The 19,037-nt window shown below is 49.9% G+C and overlaps 2 long non-coding RNA genes across 2 annotated transcripts; one reads left to right on the forward strand and one right to left on the reverse strand.

Annotated features, from left to right (window-relative positions):
• Positions 1-1,355: 1,355 nt before the first annotated feature.
• Positions 1,356-10,368, reverse strand: LOC134523416 (uncharacterized). Its single transcript, XR_010073318.1, has 3 exons — positions 10,245-10,368; positions 3,968-8,029; positions 1,356-3,851 (listed from the first exon to the last, which is right to left on the reverse strand). It is a non-coding gene; the product is annotated as an uncharacterized LOC134523416 (long non-coding RNA).
• A 265-nt stretch (positions 10,369-10,633) lies between these two features.
• LOC134523418 (uncharacterized) lies at positions 10,634-18,772 on the forward strand. Its single transcript, XR_010073319.1, has 3 exons — positions 10,634-10,757; positions 12,121-12,253; positions 18,607-18,772. It is a non-coding gene; the product is annotated as an uncharacterized LOC134523418 (long non-coding RNA).
• The last annotated feature ends 265 nt before the right edge of the window (positions 18,773-19,037 follow it).

Raw genomic sequence — 19,037 nt, forward strand, 5'->3', positions numbered from 1 at the left:
TGGCACCCGTGGCACCGGGGGGCAATGAGGCACGGCTACCGCTCTGAGATAACGCGTGGTCCAGCCAGCTGGTTTTTTTTAGGAAAAAGTGGTATCCAAGCACACGCGCGCCCACTCCGGTGCCTTTCTGTGCTCTTACCCTCGGTGTCCTTCGCACGTTCCCTCTGCCGTGAGGTCCAGCCCTGTGTAATACCTGGAATACGCTGACTCTTTAGGCCTGTCTTTAGCAGACTTGGATTCTGCCGATATTTACGTGTGTGTGGATGCGCCTGCGCCCAGCGCCGAGCCTGCGCCTGGCTGACGCCGCCACCAGGATCTCCGGCTCTAAGATCGTAACTCCTCCTTGGCGCCTACAGGAAAGCTGGAGAGGGACTTTCTATAAGGGCATGAAGTGAGAGGATGAGGTGTAATGGCTTCAAACTGGAAGAGGGGAGATTTAGATGAGATATTGGAAAGAAATTTATCACTGTGAGGGGGGTGAGCCCCTGGCCCAGGGTGCCCAGAGAAGCTGTGGCTGCCCCATCCCTGGAGGGGTTCAAGGCCAGGTTGGACGGGGCTTGGAGCAACCTGGGCTGGTGGGAGGTGTCCCTGCCCAGGGCAGGGGGTGGACCTGGGTGGGCTTTAAGGTCCCTTCCAACCCGAACCATTCCATGATTCTTTTTGGTACCCGGGTTTGTGTAACACTGGCCACTCGCAGCCCCTGAGTTTGATTGTCATTGCATTATTTACCAAAAAAAGTAATTACAACCCACACACACACATCTCACTAGAGTCTAAGCGTCTGCGTGAGGATCCTGGAAGTGCTTCTGACTAAGTACTGTTTGTAGTGCTGAGTTTTTAAAATGAAGCTTTTTATTTAAAAAAAAAAAATAAAAATTCATTAATACTTGAGAAAATATTTCTCATCTTCCAAATTGTTTTGATATCGTTCGAAAACAAATGGGTTTGCAAACCTATGGAAGACAAGCCTTGGAATAATTAGAATAAATGGAACTGAAGCACACAGCTTCATAAGGCTTTTTCTTTTCTTTTTTTCCTTCCTTTCTCTCCTTATGCTCTACACAGCAATTGTTCCAGTGGGAAACAGGTGGAAGAAAAATTGAGTTTTCACTGCATTCATTTCTAATTATTGCTTTTTATCTCTAATGGGCGTGGAACACTTAATCTTTGAACTAGAGTGTCAAAATATATTTGTAAGATAGAACAAATTAAAATAATCCCTCCCCTTTTTTTTCTTCCAGCATCGTAATTGCTCTGTTTTATTTTTATATCACGAGCAGATTAACATTTAACCTCTTGTGTTGCATTCACATCCCAAATGACCGTGCGCTGGGTAGGAGGAGGGGATGAAGCAGTGGAAGGTGTGTTGCGTTTCTGGGTTTGGTGACGCTCTCCGGTACCTGCAAGAGATGACGAATGAGCGGTGTGGGCCGGGTTGACCGTACTGACGTTTGCTGGGTGCTCCGCTCACATAGCGCCGCTGCCTTACGTGGCGTCAAACAAAAAACCGATGTCACCGGGGGGGGCGGATTTTGTTAACAGACAAACTGCAAACTTGAAACACCGCCAGAATTGGCCCAAACTCTGTTACTGAGGTGCAGGGTGCTGCTAATAACTGGAGACGGACCCAAAAAATGTACATGTTAACCTTTACCGTCTGATTTATTGGCATTCACGTCTGGGATCTCAGTTCAAATCTTACATGGGAATAAGCCAAAGTCAAATCTAGGTGTGGTCTCGAGTTGGACCTTAAACGTTTAGATCAAATTCAGAGACAGGTGCCTGGACCATGGGACAGTGTTTAAGCACAGTTACAAGCAAAAAGCGGAGGTTTAAGAGGTTTGCTTGTAAGACTGGTACAGTCTTGGCCTGACCGTGCCCTTCCCAAGAGCCCAGTGGCCCAGGCAGGACACGGCTTTGGAAATTAAAATATTTTTTCATGCGAGGTGGGGGCTGTGTTGAGGGACAGTAGATCTCCTGTGAGCTTGGTTTTCTGGATGTAGATCCAAAGAGCCTCCTTCTCCATTTCTCTTTCCTAGAACCTTTTTGGGTTTTCTTGATTTAATTTCTGGGGCTCTGACCTGCTGCTTTCAGGCTGCGTTTGGGATGTCTCCTAGGTGTTTCTCTGAGAAGATTGGCTTTTTATTTCCTGTTCCAGCCCCAAAGGGAGCATTTGGTCAAAGGGCCCAAGAAGTGTCCACCCTCTGTTACTGCTGCCCTCCAAGGCCCCTCAGTAACCACTGCCAGAGAAAGCTGGCCCCCAAGGCTTGAATTACAGTGAAGCCATGGATAGAAAATACACCATGAAATTTTATGGCTCCTGCAAAGGGGCTGCCATCTGCTTTTTCTTTTTTCCCCTTTCTTTTTTTTTTTTTTTTTTTTTTTATAGCCATTCCACAGTCTATTAAACCATTACTGTCTGCTCCCCCACTTCCCGCCAAGGTCTGTGTCCATTTCAAAATACAACACGTTGGGTTTCAAAGCAGCCCTTGGGAATTCCCCAGACCATTCATGCCCACAGACCTTTAGCGATCCTATTTTCTTATTTTTTTTTCGTTGAAATCTATTTGCTCACATACGTGGGGACACGTTGCTCTCAGCCCCCTTGGCCCCTCCCCTCTGCTTGCAGTTTCTTCATGGAAAAAATGAAGAATGTTGCTGAGATGAGTCTAAGCAAGGATCACTGTGTCTGATTGTGCCTTGCTGGTCCTTCATGGAGAGACAGTCTGAAGTTGCAGCCTGAACGATGCTCGTCGCTGCTATGGGAGGCGAAGGCTGCGGGCACTGGGCTGCTTTGCAAAATAACCTGCAAGGTTAAGAGCTCTTTCCACCCGAAGACTTTGCTGGCCCCAAACATCAAGCGCGAGCCCCGCGTCCTCTGTCTCCTCTTGCTTTCCCGTGCTGCTGCTCTTGTATCCCCTCGCTGTCGTCGTATAAAAAGGGAACTGGATTCCACTTGTTTCTGGAAATCGCTTTTGCACATGTTGCGAGGCTTGCCATTTCTTGTGACGGGAGGGGTTTTTCCTTTCCTTTAAACATTTGGGTAGGTTTCATATCTCCCTTCCCCCCAGTTTTTTGTTGTTTTTTTTTCTTGCTGGAAGGTGGAACAAAACCCCTTCAGCTGTGGCAGGTGGGCCCGCCAGCCACGAACGCACGGAGACCGCCGGGTGCCCGGCATCGCTCTGCAGGGACCGTGTGGGGCCGCATCCTGCCGCAAGGCGACGCTGAGAGTTCCCTCCTTAAACCGATCCATCTCGAAACCAAAACAGCTTTCCATAGTGAATGCGTCTCTGCGACTTATGGATCTATTGCAAGGGGATTGCGGGTGCCAGGGCGTGTGACTTTTCGCCTTTGATTACAAAATAGCTCTCCTGTGGTCACTGACCAGCTGGTAAAAAGCAGGAATTTTTCTCAAGGTGATTTTTCACCCCACCCCTGTCTCCCTTTCCTGCTAGTCCTGTGTTGCACAATGAGCCGTAGGTGTCCGGCCAACCTGGAATGGCCCAGGGCAGCACCGATGCTGTGGCTACAACACGAGTAACGTTGCTGACTGCTCTGTAACGCGGCGCGGATGGCTCAGGGAATTACGCTCTGCGGTTGTTTCGAGGTGCTGCACGATGGTTTAGGGCCACCCGCGGCATCTCGGGGAGGAGGAGAGTTTCGGCGCTTAGCCAGCCAAATTGAAATGCTGCGAGCGTTTAATCTCCAAGCCCTGCACACAGGGCTCTGTACGAGCGTCTTCTTGCAAAACCCGCTTCCTCCGAGGCTCCTCCTTTCCATCCGCAATTCTTCTCCGAAAGCCTTTTTGCAGCACAGATCCCACGTCTAGGGTCCGGAGAGCTGAGTAACCGCTAGAGGGAGATGATAATGGCTCTTAATATTTGTAATTCTCATGTTATCTGTTAACAAATAACAATTAGCCTTTGCTGAAACAAGGCTAAAGTGGCTCTCCGGAACCTTGCCGTACCTGGAGAGAGGAGCTGAGCCAGCACTGCTGGGTCCTTGTTTTGGGGATCATCTTGGGGTTTTTATTAATAAAAATCACGCGGCCTCACTTATAGCACTCCGTGCTTGAACCCCAAATGCAAAACTTGTTTGATGCCTCCATTTAGACTAAATGGGAGTTTTCCATCTTGTCTTCTGAAAAGTTATAGGATAGATGGGACTAATTCGCTCTTCTTCAGCTTTTCCACCTGGGACAAAACCAGTTGTGGGGGCTTCTATAGTCACAGGCAGAGTACAAGGGTGTCTATGTTTCCTCATCCCTGATTCAAGCCAGAACTCAGGGTTTATCTGTAAGGTAAAGCCTAGTCTGTGACGCCAGTGGTTAACTGGTAATTTGAAAAGTTAAACTGGAATGGTAAACACTTCCCACCCCAAAATGTGGATCCTGCTTGGTAGTACACGGAAAACGCACACAAAATTGGTTTGAAATAAGTCCATATGATTAAATGAAGAAAATAATTGTTTCCAGCGTGTTGCGCTCAAAGGTATTTTTTCTTTTCTTTCCTTTTTTTCCATCTTTCTCCTGTGATTAAAAAAAAAAAGGGAAGGGATGAAAAGCTCAGAGCAACTGAATGTGTGTGCGTGTGAGGGAGGGATCGCTGAAAACTGAGACGCAGTTTCTTAGTTTGAAACAATGTGAGAATTTTCATTACTTGAATTGAAAAAAAAAACAAATTGAACAAAAAACCAAAAAAAAAAACCAACCAAAAAACCAAACCCAAACCCTGAGCAAACTGAAACCTCATGTGCGAACTGTCAGATTCTTTCAGAAGCTGTTTTTCACTTGAAAGCACTTGCTCAGAGAAAGCATTTTGCCCGGCCTTATTACGAACACAAAAGCTGCACCTAATTGGTTTATATGTTGACAGGCATCTTATTACCCAGAATAACAGTGCGTGCGCACCCCACCCTCGGCCGCGCGGGGACGGCCCCGGCCACCGTGCAGGAGGGAACCAATGGCCCCCGTCACCCACCAGCCGCGGGGATTCGCCGCTGGGAGAGGTGGCAGCAGCTTTGGTGGCTTCATTTCTCTTTTTTTTTTTTTTTCCATCGCAAATCGGCTGCTTGCAAACGTAACCTGGGTGCTGGGAAGTGCGACGTTCGTCTGGTGTGACGGTGGTTCGTGCCTGCGTCTTCAGGGATCGCGGTCCGGCTGGGACACCAGGTGTCCTGCTGGACACCGGACCTGTGAAACGGGGCAGGTTTGGGGCTGAACTGAGCCAAACTGGGGTTTGTTTTAGGAGCCCATCCTGGAGCTGTGGTCTGGAGGTGTGTAGAGCCCGGAGGCACCACGCTGCCCTCATGCTCCTGGCTTCCTCTCTCTTTAGGTGGTCAGAGTTGACACCTTGGATACTTCAATCCTCACTACAGATGGCATGTAATTGTGTTGACTGAGGGGAGCGTCTTTTTGTGCCGGCTGAGGTTTTACCTGGGGATCTCAGGAGACACCAAAGGAAGGTTTCTTGCTCACCAAGCACCGGCATGTAGCTCACGCACTTAATTAAACATTAAGGGGGATTTCTAGAAGTGCCCGCGTAAGGAAGGCAGCTGAGATCTCAACAGCTTTGGTGTTTTCAAAAGCCTCTTGGCACCTCTGTGAATCCCTGCTCTCTGCTGGGGTCTGGCAACCCCCACTTGGTGGCCACCTGGTGGCCCAGTGCAACCTCCAGCTCAGAGTAAATTAGAGCTGGTGTAAACCCACGACAGAAATCACATGAGGGCTGGCTCGTGAGCACCAGGGCTCTTCTCCAAGGCCTTCAAAGGACTTGCTCCCTGGAGGGTTTTGCTGGCCACGCGAGCCTCCTCTGCCAGCTCCGTGCCTTTCCAGCTGGTGCAGAATTGCTGCCTCCTGGTTCACCTCGTGTCCCCCCCCCAGCTCCAAATGATGAACACCTTGGGGGGAAATGGAGGGCTACATGGTAGTTAACAGCATCAACAGCCCATTGAGTGGCTGAGAGGTGGATGACAAATGTGTTTGTGCCAAATGTTATTGCCATTGCACAGTTCTCCTTCTTGGGCCCTATTTCCAGAATCCCAAGAGCTGCTGCGGATTTAATGTACACGGGAAATCTGAAAAACCAGAGACCAATGTAGAGTCAGTTGCGGGAGTTACAGATAAACTCGGGGCCTTCTTTGCACTGGAGATTTGCTCCAACCTTGACTCCTGGCACGTGAAAGCCTCAGGGGTAGGAAAGGAAAAGTAAAGGTTACACCAATCAAGCTTGCCCTTGCTAGAAGCTGTAGTGTAAACTATGCATTCGGGTTAATCTCAAAGTGATGGAAAAAGGAATTCGGAGTCTGTTCATTAGCCAGAGGGATTGGGCATTTTTAATTAAAACCTGGTATCTGATTTTTCACTGTGAGGGTGGTGAGCCCCTGGCCCAGGTTGCCCAGAGAAGCTGTGGCTGCCCCATCCTTGGAGGGGTTCAAGGCCAGGTTGGCCAGGGCTTGGAGCAACCTGGTCTGGTGGGAGGTGTCCCTGCCCGGGGCAGGGGGTGGCACTGGGTGGCCTTTAAGGTCCCTTCCATCCCAAACCATTCTATGATTCTATGGTATGAGACAAAGCCTTTGATGTTTCTTTGGTGGAGAAAAATGCCTGGCATTGATGGTGAGCCGTGGCAGCAGGGCGTCTCGGTGAGTTAACGAACCGGCTGTGCCTGCGCTGCCCGTGGGAATGGCCACCAAACCTGCACGGCTGGGACAAAGCCAAGTGACTTTTTTGGCTGAGCCCCCCGCCCTGCTCGCAGGGCCGGAGCTCAAGGGTGGGCTGAGCTGGTCCCCCATGTGGGTGGGTTTCCCCACCGGGGGAGCTGGAGGCTGGTTCTCTTCAGACAAGGCTCAGCAGGTCTGAGTTTCCATCAGGGCACAGATAGAGCCGTGACGCAGAGCCCTGCTCCGGCCCCTCCTTCGGCTCCTCGGCTCTCTGAAGTCGGCAGATGCAGAGCTCTCTCCTCTGCACCTCGCATCTGCCCACGTTGCTGTTTCCACGGCTGGGTTGCATGTTACTAACATCTGTCAACCCCGGTTAGTCTTTAATTGCTCTTGGGGCTCTGTGTCGGAAGGAAAAACACGGCGAAATGGCATGTGAAGTGACTGCGGGGCTGAGCAGGGGAGTCGACTCACTCCAAGATAAAGGAGCTGAGCTTTGCGGCTGGGAGGAACGCTCCAACTCCTTCTCTCTTATAGAGAATTTAGCAGGTAGTAGGTTCCTAGGTTATATTCCTTCTTGCTCAGTCTTGCTCCTTTGGCCCGGATGCCCGGGGTGGTCCCCCCTGCACAGACTGGGAATGTTACAGGGCAAAGCCAAATCCCTTGTTTAGGCACTGGTTTTTCTTTTTTTTTTTTCCTTTTCTTTTAAACCGAAGCATCTGTCTCTTTTCGTGATGTCCTGCCCCGTTAATACCATCCAGAACTGACACTGAAAATCTGCAGCCCCACCAGGCACTAAGGAACAAACGGGTTGTGTGAGAAGAGGGACCGAAGCCACCAAAGGATTGTCACGTTCCCCCGAGAGCTCGGGCAAAACGCGGGGCTTTCTAGCAAAGCTGGGGGGTGCTGGGAAAGCCTCCTGCTTTGCGAAAGAAAACTTGCCCCATCTCCTAATGTGGGAGAGGGAAATGTCTCCTAGGGCAGAGAGGAATGACTTTCTGAAAGCAAAAAATAAAAAAAAAAACAAAAAAAAGGGATTTATTTAGAAAGGGCTGGAAAATGTCACAAGACATAACAGTATTTACAGCCGGGAAGTTCTCAGCTTCCCAAGACCAGGGACTGGAGGCAGATGAATTAAGATGCTCTGTGCGTGGCCGTCTTTGCTGTGTTTGTAAATGAGAGGAATCGGCAGAGAATCTTACCTGGAAGCGTGCGCTGGCACGGCCTGAAGCCCCCGATGCGAAATTCAGATGAGCAGCGGAAGGGGCTGTCGAAACACGTAGGTGTTTCTGCATCTTGGTGAAGACTGACATTGTCCAGCTCCAAAGCCAAAACCCATCCAGGGGGGCCGTGAACCTACGACCGCCTGGACTTTCTGCAACGTGGAGACTCTTTTTGTGCAAAAAACATGCCTTTTGTTTGTAAAATATATATATATACACACACATATGCTGGCATATGCTCCGCTGCGCAACGAAGATGTGTTGTGCTACTTACGTCTATTATCCTTTAAGCCCCCGAGCGTGGCCACTGCCAGTCACACATCTCTCCGAGCAGGAGCGAACACGGGCTGGCAGAGCACTTACAATTTAATAAAGCGATGCGTTTTTCGCACCGGGCTCACACGCGCTTGTCAGCCTTTCCGCAGCGCTGGAGCGCGCGCGTGCCTGGTGCTGCGAATGCCATGTGGCGTTCCCAAGGCTGTGGCATCTTTTCAAATCAGTCAAACGTGGCCTTGATATAATAGCCAGCAGCGACGCTTGCCAAGGATTTTGCTGCTGAAGGGGTTTCAGTAGGAAAAAAAAAAAACACAAAAAACCCCCCCAAAACCCCACGCTTCCCACAAAACCAGAACTTTGATTAAAAAACAGATTCCCGCCGGGAAAAACATACCGGCGTCTTTCACTCGGGGTTTAGGGAAACATTTCGTTTCTCAAATGGAATGGCAACACTTTGTTTCAAGCGTAGCCCACGTTTACCGCCTGCGAGCTGCCCCCTGACCTGAAATACGTCCCTGAGGCCGTGCCTTGGCTGCGCTGCCGAGAGAGCGGCCGGGGCACGGCCCGGGCAGGACACCCGGCTCGAGGAGGACGCGACACAGGAGGCACCATCACCTGTATGAGCGCAATTCCAGGCCGAACTGGACCGAAACAGGCAGCGAAATGGAAATTCGGATTTTTTGAGCAGGCTCCGGGGTCAGCAAAGCCTCAAACACATTTGCAGCAGAGTAATAATTTCAGACTCCCAGGCGGAGAAGCTGGTGTTGAATTAGAATTATTTGCTCGCAGAGGTGGGTGCGTGTGTGTGCGGGCATGAGTTTATGGTGGTAAAGAGAGCCCTTAACGCCGCAGGAGAGCTACGCTACAAGGGCCTTGCAGTCTCTGGTAGGATTTCTCACCTAACGCTAACCTCTAGGACTGAAACAAGAGGATGTTTTCCTTCAGGCTGCTAAGGGGAACGCTACCCTGGAAAATTTTTAATTTTAGGTGTTGAAATTCAGCTATTTCCTGCGCTATACATTTGTGTGACACACACATGACATAATTGAAACTTCTGGAAACTCTTATAAAATTAACCCCCCCTCCCCCCGATGTCAAGCAAATTGGAAAGCTGTTTGGAAAGCGGTTTTAAATAGCGTGTGGGATGTGAGAATAATGTATGCGCGTATAAAATCCTTGTCGGGGAAGCCGAGGGGTTAGGTGTTCCTTGGCTTGGCTGTTTCTTGCTATGGTCAAATACTGCTTTACACCAAGGCCCTATTTGTGTGGCTCAGACCTTGCCTATAAATCAGCAATAAAACAAGGCCTTTGCTGCAAACGAGCGTTTCTTCTTTGCTCGTTCCTGCTGACGAAATATTCGCTGCAATTCTTGCCTGACTGTGCTCTCCAATTAGCCTGCTAATTAGAGCCCCGGTATCTGTTTAGATTATTAATGGAGCCGAAAGACTTTTTAAAGGAACATTAGATATAGCTGAAAAGATAGCTCTGAGGGGGATGGAAGATCCTGTAAGCGTGGGTCACGTTTTCTGCTTTGCTGGGATGAGTTGTGGAGATATTTGTTCAGAAATCTGCTGTGCCGGGGGTCTGGTGGGGTGAAACGACTCCCCAGGTGCATGGTACTGGTGCTGGTGGGAGGGGGATTTGATGGGAGACGTAGTTTTTGGGGGGGATCAGTCCTAGTTGGAAAAGAGGAGCACGTGGGAGAAGGAACGTTCCATTAGGTAATACGCTAACAAGGAAACGGAGCTGGATTCTTTTATTTTTTTATTATTTTTTTTTAGAGCCCCGTTTTAAAATAGAACATTTCAGGTAATTCCAACAAAATGAAGCATTCCTTTTTGGCTTAAACTAGTCCAAAAGGAAATGTTTCGTTTTGATTTGCTGGATGCAAAATTCAATTTGGTTGGGGGCGGGGGGGGGGGAGGGGAGGAAAGAGAGCGTTTCTCATGACGTAGTTTAGCTTTGTAGAAATGTTACTTTCTATCAGGGAAAAAACCCAAACCCAACGCCAGTAGAAAGTTTCCGGGTGTAACCTGTTCTGGCTGCTGGGGAGGATCAGCGGGACTGGCTTTCGCATCGTTCAAGGCTTACCCTTTCCCTTTGATCAACGCTGATTCACTTCCTACCAGTGGGTGCTCTGCCGCCCGGAACGCTCAATTCTATGCGCTTTCACTCGTCGCCGCTTTTTGTTTTGGGGGAAGTTGCTGTAAGCTGTGAGCATCCCAGTGGGCATGGAGAAAAGCTCTTTTTACAGCTTCCCGCTTGGCCTGAAACAAGCCTGCCTCTTCTTTTACAGGGGCTCACCCCGAAGGAAAAAAATACAGCGTTTTGTGACCTGATGCCCCCGGAGTTATCTTTGTTTGGACTGCACAGTGTGCCTTTATCAGGCTTCGGGCAGACTGTGCCACCCCTGCTCGCGCACGTGACACCGGGCAGCGGGAGGCACATTCTGTGCTGAGCAAGGACAAACTGCCTGTTCATCGCCAACAAAAAAGGACCTTCTTTCTCAGTGACCCTTAAAGAAAAACATGGCTTTACCCCTGGTACAGCTGCCACGTGGGTGGCATTTTCTCTCAGCACCCTGGGGCTGCCATGGGATCTCAGGTGGGTTTGGGTGGTGGGCACCACGCTCACAGGCAGTAGAAGAAAGGGGTTGGACATCAGCAGAAAGTCTTCGGCATGTTTGCCCAGAGAAGCTGTGGTTGCCCCATCCCTGGAGGGGTTCAAGGCCAGGTTGGACGGGGCTTGGAGCAACCTGGGCTGGTGGGAGGTGTCCCTGCCCAGGGCAGGGGGTGGCACGGGGTGGGATGGAACTTTAAGGTCCCTTCCAACTCTAACCATTCTATGATTCTCTGATTCTATGTTTGACACCTGCCACTGCCTTGTCTTGTTCATGTCTTCATGTGCTTGCGCTTGCGATGGGTGCAAGCACCTGTACCCTCACGCTGTGGTGGGTGCAGACCAAAGTCAATCACAGCCCCCAGCTTCGGGCTCCACCATGAAGACCCCACAGCCCTATGCTGTAGTTGTGGAGGTTGTCTTCAAAGGTCCTTTTGGAAGCAAATGGCCAAATGGGTTCTGCCCAGCCCATAGCTATGGACATCAGCGGGTTGGCAGAGCAAGCAGTAACCTGGGTCCAGTGCTGGAGTGAGAAGCGAGTCGGCAGCTGGAGCAATGGTGTGGATGACAAACACATGATCTTGCCCAGCATAAGACCTCTCTCAAGGCAGCATTGGCAGCCCAGCAGGAATATTTAAGGTCCATAGGGTACCGCTGGCTCTCCACAGCCCCATAAACATGGCACAGGGATAACGGGGGATGCGTTGGGCGCAGTTCTAAGCTACATTTAGCAAGTTGTCTGCGGCTTTTCTAACTGAGGGGTCCAAACCATGTGGATGCAATCCCAAATTGAGCAACAAAGGAAAACGTAGCAAAGGCTCTTTTCAATGGTTCCCAGTGACAGGACAAGGGGCAATGGGCACAAGCTAGAACATAGGAAGTTCTGTTCAAATACACGGAAAAACTTCTTTACAGTGAGGGTGACAGAGCACTGGAACAGGCTGCCCAGGGAGGGTGTGGAGTCCCCTTCTCTGGAGATTTTCAAGACCCGCCTGGATGCAGCCCTGAGGGATGTGCTTTAGGCAATCCTGCTCTAGCAGGGGAGTTGGACTAGATGATCTCTAGAGGTCCCTTCCAACTCTGAAGATTCCGTGATTCCGTGATAAAGGCTGGAAAATTTCAATCCAGCCTTGTTGGTTTGCTTTAATAACAAAACCCCCAAATCTTCTTATCAGCAGGTCTCACATTTTCTTCCCAAACTTACGTTTTTCACCTACAGTGATGAGGTTTTGTTAAAAGAGAAAGAATATGTTTTTGTTTTGGGGCAATGAGGAACTGGGCTTTTGGTGTTTCGGGTTTTTTTTTCTTTCTTTGCTTAAAATCGCAATATTCTGGGGACCCGCTGCAGAGCGAACCCCAAATAGCACCGGATTTAGGCGAGGTTTGGAGAGTGCCAAGATCCCTGAAGGAGCGCGAGATATTTCAGCGTTCAAATCTGAAGAGAAGTCCCGTCTTGGCTCCTCAGGCCTTCACTTTCATTAGTAAGTATACTTTTTGTTTACTCTTATTAGTAACACTTATCTGCGCTTATAATGAAGAAAAATTGAGCAGGTTTTCTGGGGGCAGGAGGGGGCGAAGATATTAATAGGAATGTGGCTTTGGTCTGGCACAACGCGCTGCTTATTGTGAACTGTCTTGAGCCCTAATAGGAAATAAATTGCTTATCGGGCTGCTGCTGAGGGCTAACAGGAGGCCTGGCTGTTTACGAGACCGATGGGACGGTCCCAAGGGCAGCCCTTATCAGGAAGGGGAGGCTGTTACCGCAAACACTGGGTGTCTTGTCAGTCCAGAGTGCACGTCCCTTGCAGCAAAATTAACAGTACAAATTGTCCTGGTCATGCATTGAAGGACACTGACCTGGGAGGTGGCGTTTACAGTACACGGCATCTCTCCAAGGCCTCGCTGATAGAGATGTTGAGGCTTGTTTTGTCTGTGACTAACTAGCTTTCTCCTCTTTGACCCATTCCTGAGAGTCCAGCAGCTTCACCCCGACTTCTCTCTGACTTTATTTTTTTTCGGTTCAGAAATGCCTGCCTCTGACCCCTTTCTATCAGGGATAATTTCCCCCCGGGTTGTTCTGCGTTGGCCAAGAACCGCACAACTCATCTCTGAACCGGCAGCGATGGCCAAAACACTGATTTAAACTCACATGTTTCCAAAACAGTCTTTTTGTTTATCTCACCTCTGTGGTGCCTGTGTTACCCTCTTGTTCACAACTGTAAGGCTTCCTGCCAAAACCCCTTGAGCAACTTGCTTTACGAAACGTTGCCTTTTAGAACTAAGGCGTGATCTTAAGCGAACAAAAGGCAGATCTCATTCACATTCGGGCTGACATCTTTTACTGTAAATAAGCGCCATTTAAAATTGAAATTGGTTTTGGTGAAAAAGTTATCAGTGGCAAGTTGAAAGAAATAAAGTTGAGTATCAAAAAACCCCAGCAGTTTTGTTTGGCAACGTCTAATCAAACCTGCACTTCGCCCCAGCTCTCCCAGGGCAGCCTGGGGATGGACTTCAACCTGCAAAGACAGTCCTGTGGTCACCGCTTTTAGTTCCTGTATTTTAAACTTGAAAAATAGGTTTAATTTGCAGGAAACGTGCTGACATTTCAGCACTTATTTTACTTGATGGGCCCCTCAGTCAGCGTTAGGGAGAATACAGGCGGTGAACTAGAGCTTCAGTGAACTTCCAAGTTTTTTTGGTGTTTTCCCTGCTAAAAGGAGTTTTTGTGGAGAGCTGGAATTGCTTCTCTGAGCCGGGTTGAAGACGGTTGATTTCCCTGACCAGTGCCATACAATGAAGGTAGCGTTTGTGTCCTTCTACCTTAGATTCCCCTGCCTAAGTTACAAGAAGGTGGCCTTGGGCATGAGCTCAGGTCTCAGATTGGTGAGCCCGCATCCCTAGATGCAGGTTGTAACTGCTCCGCTTCCTCCGTTCAATGCCTAGGCAAAAACCCCATGAAACATCTCCAGGCACGAACCTTACTGCATCGAAGAGTCAAAGCAACAAGCTCTTGTGTTTGCGGAGCCTTTTGCCGAGCCTGGCAGCCCTTGCCCCCAGCAAGCGCTGGTGCAATGGCAGGAGCTCCGTGTGGCCCGTCTCGCCCTCCCTTCCACCCGTGCGTTGCCGAGTTTCGTGCAAAACCTCCTTTGCCCCGCGGTGAAGAACACCCACAGCAAAAGCCGGGCACGCAGGAGGGAGCAGGGCACGGCTCTGCCCCGGCATCTTTCACTTGAGCGCGGGCTGCGGTGTGGCACGTCGCTGCCACAAAGCTGGCGTCGCCGGGGCCACACATGGAGCAGGGAGGAGGTAGGGCTGCCGCGGCTGCTGCGTCCCTTGGCAGAGGCGCTGCCTGTTTGTTTGTCCTCCCTATTGTTTGTGCACAGGAACCGCACAAGGAGCCACAGGGCTGAGCTGGGGAGAGCTGCCCTCCTCCAGCCCTGGGTGCATAAATCAGCTGCGGGGATGCTGCATCTGGGCTCTCCCGGCATGGCGTGGGCATTGCTTCAGGCCGCCCCTTCCACGCTGCAAAGGACATTTGCAGCTCTTGATGATCGTGATCAGATGGAGACCTGGTGGAAACATGCAGAGCTCACGTGGTGAGGGCTGTGTTTGTTTACTCCGAGGCTGAATTCAGCCCTCAGCTGCTTGTTCCTCCTGTTGAACAGGATTGCAGTGCTTTCCCCAAACACTGTAACTAGGTCAGCCTGAGGAGAGGGCCTTGTTCAGCACTCCAGATGTCTATCTGTCTTTTTCTGCTTTGCTTTCTTTCTTTTTCCAAATCCGAATCCTTTATTTAAGCTCTCCCTAGAAGCCTGGAAAAAACGAAGACCTGGATGTGTTTCACAAACTCTAGTCCTTTGCCTAAACACCTTTCAGTCGCATATTATAAACAGGTCACCTCTGTGGTTAAGAAGAAATGTCTCTTTTTCAGTGTTGCCTTGAGCAGAGGTACGCAGGGAGATGGTGGGGGTCCAGGCCATGAATGGTGAGCAGGCTGCAGTCCCACATGAAGAATTTGGGTACGAAATCAATTTCTTGCAAATCACTTAAGATGCCATTCCTCCTGTTTGGATGGATCTTGGGGTCTGGATCTGGGGATCGTCCTCCCATCCCCGACTCTTTTGCTGTCCCTGGCGGTACATCTGGTTTCTGCATTGGTGTGGGAGCATGAAATGATTGGAGTGTAGGGATAGGACCTCAATTCAAAACCTGACCTCCGATGCTTCTCTAAATGTAATCTCTCAAACCCTAAGTGCCTCTGGTTGCATGTTGATGAGAAAACCCTAAATCCCAGAGCCGGGGGCTGAAAAAGGTGGAGGTCAGGGATGGGAGCAGGGTGGTGGTGGTGGATGAGCGAGGATGTTATGAAGCACATTCTTATAGCATAATCTGGCCAGTCAGAGGGAGAATGAATCAATGTCACCTTGAGTAAGCATGGAGATCAGCCTGGCCACATTCCTGAGATAGCTGTGTGAAGATCTGACACTGTTATTCAGGGGAGACTTAAAACAGAGTCCAGAACCAAGGGTGTAACCCAACCTCAGGAGCAGTGGGAACACGAATGAGATCAAGGTCATCTCAGGAGGTTGCAAAAGAGAAGGTCAGATCAGGTTCAGCAAGTGCAGAGCAGGTCAGGTTAACTCCTCTGTCATGTCCATGTCTGTGAAAGCAACTCCCGTTGCTCAACCTTGGCAGCGCGGTCTGCCCTGCAGAGTGGAGTCCCCTTTTCTCCAGAGAACATCTGCTGGAAGCTGGGCATGAGACGAGCAGGATCTGCAGTAACTCAGGGAAAGAATTAGTCTCTTTGTGCTCTTTGCACGGTGCCAAGCACTTGCTCTGCAGCTAAACCTTCACGCCGCCGTTTTACTGGAGAACACCTCAGATAGCTTTGAACTGGAGCTCTCATGCGGCTTTAAAAGGATCAGGATTCCCCCCATCTCTGATAGGTGTCTAGGAAAGCCCCAGCCAAACGGCCATGGGGACTGACTACTCCGCAATTTCTTAAATTTTGGGTCTTTCTGTGTAACATTTTCTGCCAGGAATGCGTCTTGGAGGGGAGATACCGAGGGTGGGGGAGATCCCCAAGCTGGGTCCTAGGAGCTACTTTGGAGCTCTCGGGTCCATTGGTCCTGCTTAGGATGGGATGGCTCGGGCAACCGCCTCCACATGGGTCCCTCCACATCCCCTCCGTGAGGGCTATCAGTTAAAGCTCATGGTTCAGTCCCGGTGGAAAGGGCTGATAAACACCCTTTGCTCTGCTAATACAATGGAGCCCTCTCAGCCCCACTAAATGCTTCCAGAGTGCTTTGTTACTTATGGGGGTGGGGGGAAAACCCAGCCCGTTTCTAATTGTCACGTTTGGGTCTTGTGCAGGGAGAGATGCATTCCATATGGCGACAGGATCCGAGCTGCCCGGCTTGGCACAGCCAGGCAGTTGATGGGAAAATGATACATTTAATTGTATGGATGTCATAGTGCTGGAGTCATTTTCTTAATCCCGGAGTTGGAAATAAATACAGAAAATAACGAATATACAGTTGGCTGGGGATGATTCAGAGTACTCATGCTTTCCTTCGCTGTAAGGAGTTGGAGGGCAAACATATGGAGGAGGTTCTTGTTTTCAGGCTGAACAGGACATATCTGAGCTGGTTGTAGGTTTGCTGGGTTGGGCTTACGGAGATTTCAGCCAGCTGAAAACTTGGCCCCACGTTATGAAATGGGATTCCAGTCTTCTTATTTTCAAGGAAGCACTTTTTGATGTGTGGAATTGGATTATAAAACCCAAGTGAGGGCCCTGGGCCAGGAGCTGATTCCTTCTTCTGCTCGTGGTCAACGCAATGTCTTTACTTTTCCTTGAAAATCTCATGTTTTGATCAGCTCCTGTTGGAAAATGGCTGCGGTGCGTCCCACGTAAGAGCCACATCTTTCTGTTTTGCAGGCTTCTCCTCATGCGCTCATGCCTGTGTTTGCTCCCGTCCCTCCGCACACAGCACCGTAGCACCCATCTGCTGGGGTTATTTGCTGGCAGGGCCTATCCTTGGAGGCAGAGGATGGCAGGACAGTCTCACCATGGAGGCAGCTATGCACAGGTGGAAACCAAAGTCCACATGGTGGGGCAGGCACGCTGCTGTACTGGTGGGCCATGAAGCAGCACTTTGTGAGGGTGCAGAGAAGAGTTTAGGCACGGGAACAGAGCCGTGAAACCCAGCATCTTACGTCTGGCTGCCAGTACCCAGCGCTGCTGCACATTTGTGGAGGGTTTCCTAGACAGATGTGAGCTGTGGGGCTCGTGTCCAGCCTTTCTGGAGGCTGACGCGTAGCCGGCACCGCTGTGATACACTTGTGGTGAGGCCAGCACTTCCCAGAAGTGTTGGATCTACCACAAACATACTGTCTGTTGGGTTTGCACACGCCTGGCTAGTCATCAGCCTGGCTGGAAACGCTACACATCTGCTCCGATCGGGAAGCCTGGGAAACCAGAAACACAGGTAACCCCCCAGATCTCTGAGGAGAAATGTCCAGGAAAACCCGAACAAATCAGTCTTCCCAAAACGACTGCCTCTGCCAGACAAAGAAGTAAAATTCCGCGTGAAAGCAGAAACGTGGTTATCTGTAACCCAGAGTAATTTCAGCTTGGTTCCTAATAGCAATTTGTTTGAGCTCGGAGTGTGAGGTTTAACTTTACTTCCAAGCTGTTTATTACACTAAATACTCCTGATATCTGTATCAACTTCCTACCCAGGTTTTCTTAGTCTGGAGACAATTAATAACCTCGGCTCTTGCCAGAAGCGATAATAGCAACGGCTCACTCTGACTTAAGGCTGATTACTCTCAGGTCACTCCAAAGCATCCTCTCTATCAGCAGTGGATCGGGAGCTTACGAAAAGACGGGGAGGGAGGTTAAACATGCATCTCGGCCTGTGCTTTATCTCCAGGAGTTTCACTCTTCATTACTCATATTCAGCCGCAGACCTCACCAATTTGTGGCCCAGAGAAGGTGCTCTGCACGTGCCCGGTCAAAATTCCGTCTAAATTTGGCACAGGGAGCGAGGCAGCCACTGCTGGGAGTGATTTGTCTCCTGTATGTCCCACTTTGCGAGGGGCCAGGGCTTCTGACAATAGTATCGGTGACCCACCTTCTCTTCTGCTTCATAGTCATCCACCTGGATTCATTCTGCTCCAGATCCTTGGGGCTGTTCCCTGGGAATAGTGAATGACATGGCTCTCATCCCTTCCCTTTCAGAAGCCCTCCCATTTGGTACCGACTCTATTTAATATTTCATTCTGCATTTTCATAGCTAGGCACTTATAGACATTAATTATTAAATGGCCACGTTTCTTGAAAGAAATGTATAGATAAAGACAGCTGCCAGTGGTTTCTAAAGGGGGTGTTCTTCCACCTATCTATCTATCTATCTATATATCTATATATGCTGTTCTTCCAACTTTCAAATAAAAATCTCAAAGGCCCCCTTTTTGTTCAGTATTTTCAAAGCCCCACTTTCTTGTTCAGTGCAGGACGGCACCTTCAAAAGCGCTCAGTGTTGATCTAACCTTGTTCTCACTGCAGTCCCTAAGAAAATAGGGTCGAGCCATTTCGAAAACCCACCCCTTGCCCCCCCCCAAATCCAGTCCTGTAGCAATATTCCCAAGCTGTTAACTGCAGCTACATCAGGCCAGCAGGAAAAATTGGCTTTTTAGCCTCATTTCTATTAATTTGGAGCAATTCTGTAGCCTCAGCGGAGGTGGTGCTCTGGAGGCACAAGGCGTATGAAGGCAAAGTATGATTTTCTCCAGCCAAGTAAAGATTTTGTCTTTGCCCCTCTGCCATCAGATGTCTCGGACCAGGCTCAGAACCCAGGTGACCGACGCGGGAGCGGGTGGTGGCACTGTTCAATGTGTGCACGAACGTGTTTTTCATGTAGATGGAGGATAAGAGGAGGCCTGGCGTGGAGGGGACTCGTCAGTGAGATGGGAAATCTCAGCGCGCCAGCATCAAAAGGCAGGTGATCTGAATATTGCTCTCTCAAACACAAATTCCCCACTTAATTTTTGTGACTGCTGTGATGTCTCTGTTTTGGGGGGGGTTGGGTGCGCGTTTGAGGCTCCTTCCTGTCTGGAGCGGTAGGACCGTGGCTCCCTCCATCATCAGTGGAGGGGGAGCTGCCCAAGCCAGCGCAGCAGACAGTCTGACGCGGCCCCGCAGCACCAGCTGCAGCGTATATGCCACATACCACCATTAAGATATTTTTGCTTTGAAGAAAA

Source organism: Chroicocephalus ridibundus, chromosome 14, assembly GCF_963924245.1.
Source record: "Chroicocephalus ridibundus chromosome 14, bChrRid1.1, whole genome shotgun sequence".
Lineage (NCBI taxonomy): Eukaryota > Metazoa > Chordata > Aves > Charadriiformes > Laridae > Chroicocephalus > Chroicocephalus ridibundus.